Here is a 6646-nt window from a genome sequence, read left to right as displayed (position 1 = left end):
TATCGTCTTCACTCATTCCCTATATCTCACTACCTACTTCCCTTGCTTCCTTCCTCTTTCCTTGATTCCTTCATACCTCCTGGGCTTTTTTTTCAACAGCAGCAATTGCAGTTTCTTCTACAGCTTCCGAGCCGAGCCGACCGGGTCATAGATGAACCTTCACAGAAGAAGACAGGTCTGTCTTCTACACTTTGTAGCGCAAGAAGTTATTCCGGTCGTCAATGACTCCAGCGGTCACCAATATGGTTCTTTGGGTCTTCAAATGTAAACAAACCCGAGCCATGGCGGAGGAAAGGTGACGATACTGAGTGCTTGCGTTTGCTTGTAACATTAGGATGGATTTCTTTATTGGCTGCGAACTCTATACTCTACTATAAAACTATAAACCAGACTCGTGCTCCAGGTCTGAAAACGCCTTCCTTCCGTGTAAGATTCAATTCACCTGCCTTGTATTTAACAAAACGAACCAGACAGCCCCGTCGTTTCACCCCGCTACGCCTCTCTCTTTATATCTCTTATATCACCTTATTAACAACTAGTTTCACTTTTTAACTTGTTCCTCCTTCTCTTAGAACTAAATTGTCACCAATTAAAATCGTTTTGACGTCTCTCTCTGACGGAGTAATTGGACGCCTTCAGCCCAGCGCTGCCAAGAGACGTCCTCAGATACCGAGCATTGTCAGAGACACTAATCAGCGGCTGGATGAGGGTCCTGTAAACGTTCACATTTACATTAACATTAACATTAACTTTAACATTTACGTTTACATCTACATTAACATTAACATTCAGGGCATTGAGCAGATCCTTTTATCCAAAGCGACTTAAAATAAGTACATTTGTCAGAAGAAAGAGACACCAACAATGTATCTCTGTCGGTGCAGTAAGGATGTTCATAGAACCAAGTGCCGAGCACTAACCAGCACTAGGTTAACCCGTTCCCTGTATACAACAGAGATAGCTAGGATAAGATGCTACACAATGCTACGTGCTAAAGAGAGCTAGGATAAGACGCTACAGCGTGAGGCCCTCACTGTGGGGCCCTCAGTGTGGGGCCCTCAGTGTGGGGCCCTTACCGTGGGGCCCTCAGTGTGGGGCCCTCACCGTGGGCCCCTCAGCGTGGGGCCCTCACCGTGGGACCCTCACCGTGGGGCCCTCAGCGTGGGGCCGTCGGCGTGGGACCCTCACCGTGGAGCCCTCAGTGTGGGGCCCTCAGCATGGGGCCCTCAGCGTGGGGCCCTCAGCGTGGGGCCCTCGGCGTGGGGCCCTTGACACCACGTCACTCCAGCCGCCATCCCATTTGCTGTTTCAACAGAAAGTCTGAGAAGGAAGTGAGGACCTATGGGCGTGCGTACACACACACACACACACACGCACACACACATACACACACACCCACACGCACACTTACACACATACACATACACATACACATACACATACACATACACATACACATACACATACACACACACATACACACACACATACACACACACACACTCACACACACACTAGGTGTGCCTGGAACCGATCTCTTCCTTGGTGGTTGTTTGCTGGGCTCCTCCAGAACAGGGGCGCAGGGCGACGGTGCTGAATCAGGTTTGTAGGTCATGAAACACGGCCAGGTGCTCCGTGTGCAACAGGTGTGTGCAGCCTCAACCAGCGCCCACAGTCCAGTCAGTCTGACTCGGGGGCCGGGTGAGGCTGCTTCAACCAGCCGTCCTCTCCACACACACCCCAGCATGCATGGGTACAAAGCGAGAGACAGCGGCGCAGTCAGACGTCTGGCTCATGGGACGATCCTCTCAAAGAGACGGTGAACGTCCTACACGGAGCGGGTCTCTCGCCGGAGAAGACGGAGGAAGACAGAGAGCGCACGCCTTGTGTGCACGCCTTCTTCCATTGAAGGTCTGCGGGGAACCTCGCACTGAAGGCTGGGATGCAGAGACCGTTCAAAGGCACGTGGGCAGGACCGGCTTCACCCATGCTGCTGTCTTGTGACGTCTTCCAGGGACCCTGAGAGGCGCTTTGTGTCACACGTGTCCCGTACTGAACCACGGGGTGACCGGGTGATGTCGTCAAGAGATGAAGGAAACATCAGTCCACATTAGGCATGGGCGATTCGCGAACGATTCGGTCAGAACAAACGAATCACGAAGGTGAACGACGAGAACTGACTCCCAAAACAAGAGAACTGATTCTTTTTTTTTAAACATAAAACAAAAATATGGTCACGTAAATAAAAGATACAAACAAACAGAGCTTCGTCTCCCCTCGACTTTATATTGATTGAGTCTAAAACGTTCTCATGGTGGTTGAGGCAGCTTGGGCTATACTTCTTAAAACCACACACGTGTAATGCTCGAGCGGCGTCGTAGGCTAATGCTACAGAAATTAGCTGTTTTCCTGAGCACTGTCACCGTCTGAGACCTTCTGGTGTTTTAAAAGGCTCCATTTGCGGTGTACCTCATATTTAAAAGAAAAGAGGCCAGACACCTGAGATTCCCTGCCAGATGACACAACAAACCATATGACTTAACGAACTGAACGAACCTAGTCTACATGCAGGCGTCTCCGACGACAACGCTACGGCCTGTGTGTTCTGCGCTGGACGTCTCTGTCCCGTGTTGGTGGTTTTTGTTTTTTTTGGCTTGTGTGATATGACTCCGAGGTTGCCAGATATGAAACAAATGGCGCCCAAACGCAGCGTGCCGCAGCAAGCCAGTTGGATGGACTGAGACGGTACCAGGTTCCACACCCCCTGCAGAGCCGCCGCCTCGTTGTGCTGCGTGAGCAGAACGCTGCGGAGAAGCGGCCACATGCTGGAGCTGCCTTTGGAAGAGGAGGCAGACAGCCTAGGAGGAAGAAGGACCACATGCAGCGGTGTACTGAGAAGCCATATCATCAGGGTCTCACACATTGACCTCCTAATGTCTGTACTATACATGGATATGTGTGTGTGTGTACAGTGTATGTATGCGCATGCGTGTGTGTGTGAATGAGTGAATGTGTGTGAATAGGCAAATGTGTGGATGGACATGTGACTGAGAATGAACAGGTGAATGTGAGGCCAAGGGTGCATCTGCCGGTCAACCTACAGTGTAGGGGTCGTCACTTGCCATCGAGCAGAATAATTGAGCTTGTTTTCGTTCGGTATCACTCTGGCAACCTGTGTAAGCTTCTAGTGGAGCGACTCTATTAGTGGAGCGACTCTATATATTATCTATATTATACTGCAGTCACCGTTCAACAAAAAGAACGACTAATAAAGTTGTAAAACGGGTGATATTATGATAAAATACAAGAAGCGTGCTGCTTCCATCTAAGAACCCTTCTCCAGAGGGATAGTTTGTACCGTTGGCAAACCCAGCCTGTGTGAGCGGGCCCCAGGTCCTCACTGTTTGACAATGTTTGACAACTCAACTCTCACTCAGAGAAACAGGCAGCAAGAGCAGAATCACTCAGAGAAACAGACGACAGGGAAAACAATCTCCTGCCTAGTATAAACACAGATTTGGATATGTAAAGAGGTCTTGTAATATATACATATATATATATATATATAATCTAAATGTATCTTATCGTTTATCTTAACGAAACATCTGTGAAAGAGGGTGCCCACTTGATAACCCCAATGATATTCTGCTTACTGAATACTGCTGTATTTACTGCTGTTAGTTGGGCCATTTGTCTCGTGTTTTTCACCTTTGGTTGGTAGCTTAGTGGCCAGCGTGCTTATAAGGTTGGTTTGTGCAGGGGCTTCTGAATATGTTTTCCTTGGATTTTGGCACAAGGGATTATAACATCTGATCCTGTGTATTAATGAAATATGAAGACACTAATAGAAGGATTATCTTTTGAACTTTTGAATGTGAGCAGCATATCACAATTGACCTGAAATGTGTGTCAAGTCAAGTAAAGTTTATTTTTAGAGCCCTTTAAAACAACAGTTGACCAAATCAACTATCTAGTTATAAAAACACAAATATCAAAAACTATTCAAAGATCAAAAAAGGACACAGATAATAATAAAACTTATACGCAGTTAAATGCAAGAGAAAATAAATGAGTTTTTCGGAGGGATTTGAAACGGCCACTGAAGGGGCTAGCCTAACATGAAGAGGGAGTTGGGGCCACAGTCTGGGGCCAACGGCTGAACAAGCCCGATCAGCCCCGCTCTTTAGTCTGGACGGAGGGGCGGTGAGTAGTAATTGTGTGTGTGTGTGTGTTTACTATATATGCATAATATATGTGTGTGTGTTGTCACGGCCACAGGGTTGTCTTTGTTGTTGCTGCTTTGTGTAATCTGTGCAGGGCGCTGGTGGGCGGAGCCTATGAAGCAGCCCTGCCTGATTGGCTCACGCTCCCTGGCGTTCAGATGGACATTTTGTATAAGTTGTGTTTGGTTGTAGCACATTTCCTTTATTACACGTCATGCATGTACTCCGAGTCTTTCGTGGCCTCCCTCTTTTGCTGCACACCCTTGAGCCAGGTTGTGTGGGTTTGTGTGTGTGCGTGTGTGCGTGTGCGTGTCGTGTGTGCGTGCGTGTGCGTGTGGGTGTGTGTGTGTGTGTGGCATCTGGCCACAAAGTTTGCATATATCCATGAATTATGTGATATGTTTATAATGATATAAACCGCCAGAAAAGTCAACAAAGTCACAGATTTCAGAGTTGTGTGTACCCTGAATGAAATACCGTTCAGAATTTAAATAGCAGATGAATAAATATCCACAGCCCGCACAGAGCTGTACTGTGGAACACTCAGAGGTCAAGATCTGTACTGTCATCCTATTGGTCGGGCCTAAATGGAGCATTCAAGTGTGAAACGAGGGAGGGGATTGGACCAGAGGCTAAATCTGTTAAATAGGGATCACACTGGTGTCACACTAGTTCACAGCCATCACACACTGGGGAGTGTGTGTGTGTGTGTGTGTGTGTGTGTGTGTGTGTGTGTGTGTGTGTGTGTGTGTGTGTGTGTGTGTGTGTGTGTGTGTGTGTGTGTGGTGGTACACCCCAGCGGACCCCTCCAGACATCCAGCAGCAGCTGAGATGTTGAAGACATCGAAGGTAATGACCTTTGACCTCTGGCTGGCGTTGGGGGGGTACAGCAGGAAGAGGGTTTGACCTTTGACCTCTGGCTGGCGTTGGGGGGGTACAACAGGAAGGCGGTCTGACCTTTGACCTCTGGCTGGCGTTGGGGGGGTACTATAATGGGTCGTGTGGACGGTGGGCCGCTGACATTATGTGGGATATCCCCAACTGGCAGGAACTAGGTGGTTACTCCCACAATGCATTGGGAGTAGTTAAGGTTAAGTATTGGGTTAAAGATGGAGAAGTTGACTTATCCCAGTATGTACCAGTAGGAGACTGGCTGTACTGGGCAGCTCCCAGTATCCACCAGTAGAAAATGGGGGTTCCAAGGCATCTTTCCTGGTTCTCCTCCTACCAGCCGGCCCCTGACCCCAGATAACCTCCGCTCAGACCAGACCTCTCAGTCCGACATCCTGGGGGCCGAACCAGGGCGCTGGGCGGCCATGTTGGGGCCCCAGGGCGCTGGGCGGCCATGTCGGGGCCCCAGGGCGCTGGGCGGCCATGTCGGGGCCCCAGGGCGCTGGGCGGCCATGTCGGGGCCCCAGGGCGCTGGGCGGCCATGTTGGGGCCCCAGGGCGCTGGGCGGCCATGTCGGGGCCCCAGGGCGCTGGGCGGCCATGTTGGGGCCCCAGGGCGCTGGGCGGCCATGTCGGGGCCCCAGGGCGCTGGGCGGCCATGTCGGGGCCCCAGGGCGCTGGGCGGCCATGTTGGGGCCTCAGGGCGTGTTACCAGGAAGCATTTTAAACCACTGTCGGGGGAGGAGCTCTGCCTTCAATAGCCAGACGACACGGACCTGGGGGCGCCCACCTGGGAGACGGCCTGATGGAGGGGAGACCCGCCTGTCAAACACTCCTCTCTCCTCGCTGTATCGCCTCTCCTCTCCTTCTATCCTCATCTCCTTGCCGTATCTCCTCTCTATATCATCTCGCCATTTCTCCTCTTCTCATCTCCACGCCATATATACTCTCATCTCCTCTCCTCATCTCCTCTCCTCGACTCCTGCTGTACCCTCTCCTCTCCTCATCTCCTTTCCTCCTCTCTTCTCCTCTCCTGGCACTCCCTGTCTTCCCCTCATCTCCTAGGGCTCCCTCTCTCCTCATCTCCCTCCTCTTTTCTCCTCTCCTGGCGCTCCCTCTCTTCTCCTCTCCTCCTTTCCTTCCCTCTTCTCCTATCCTCCTCTCCTGGTGCTCCTTCTCTTCCCCTCTCCTCCTCATGTCCTCCTCAAACTCCACCAGATCTCTGAAGACTCTGAGATCAACCTGCAGATCAGGGCTGTTTCCAAATGTGAAGGAAGCATGCTCAATGGCCGCCCTTTTAAGGACGCTATGTCATAGAACGCCGACAAGCACTGTTCCAATGTTGAGAACACTCGGAAATTCGTGCCCTTTTTGCGTCCTTTTTTTTTTGAGAATTCCAAGATTTTTCAAGGATGCATCGCTGGATTCTCAACGAGCCAAAATCCCCACAATCTTTTGAGCTCACATGCTGCGCCGGGTATTTAAAAATTGCGGATGGAAAGCAATACACATTGCTTTACAAGTGAAGTTATT

Source organism: Micromesistius poutassou (genome assembly GCF_964030765.1).
Source record: "Micromesistius poutassou genome assembly, chromosome: 16".
NCBI lineage: Eukaryota > Metazoa > Chordata > Actinopteri > Gadiformes > Gadidae > Micromesistius > Micromesistius poutassou.
This window is presented reverse-complemented; position numbering follows the sequence as displayed.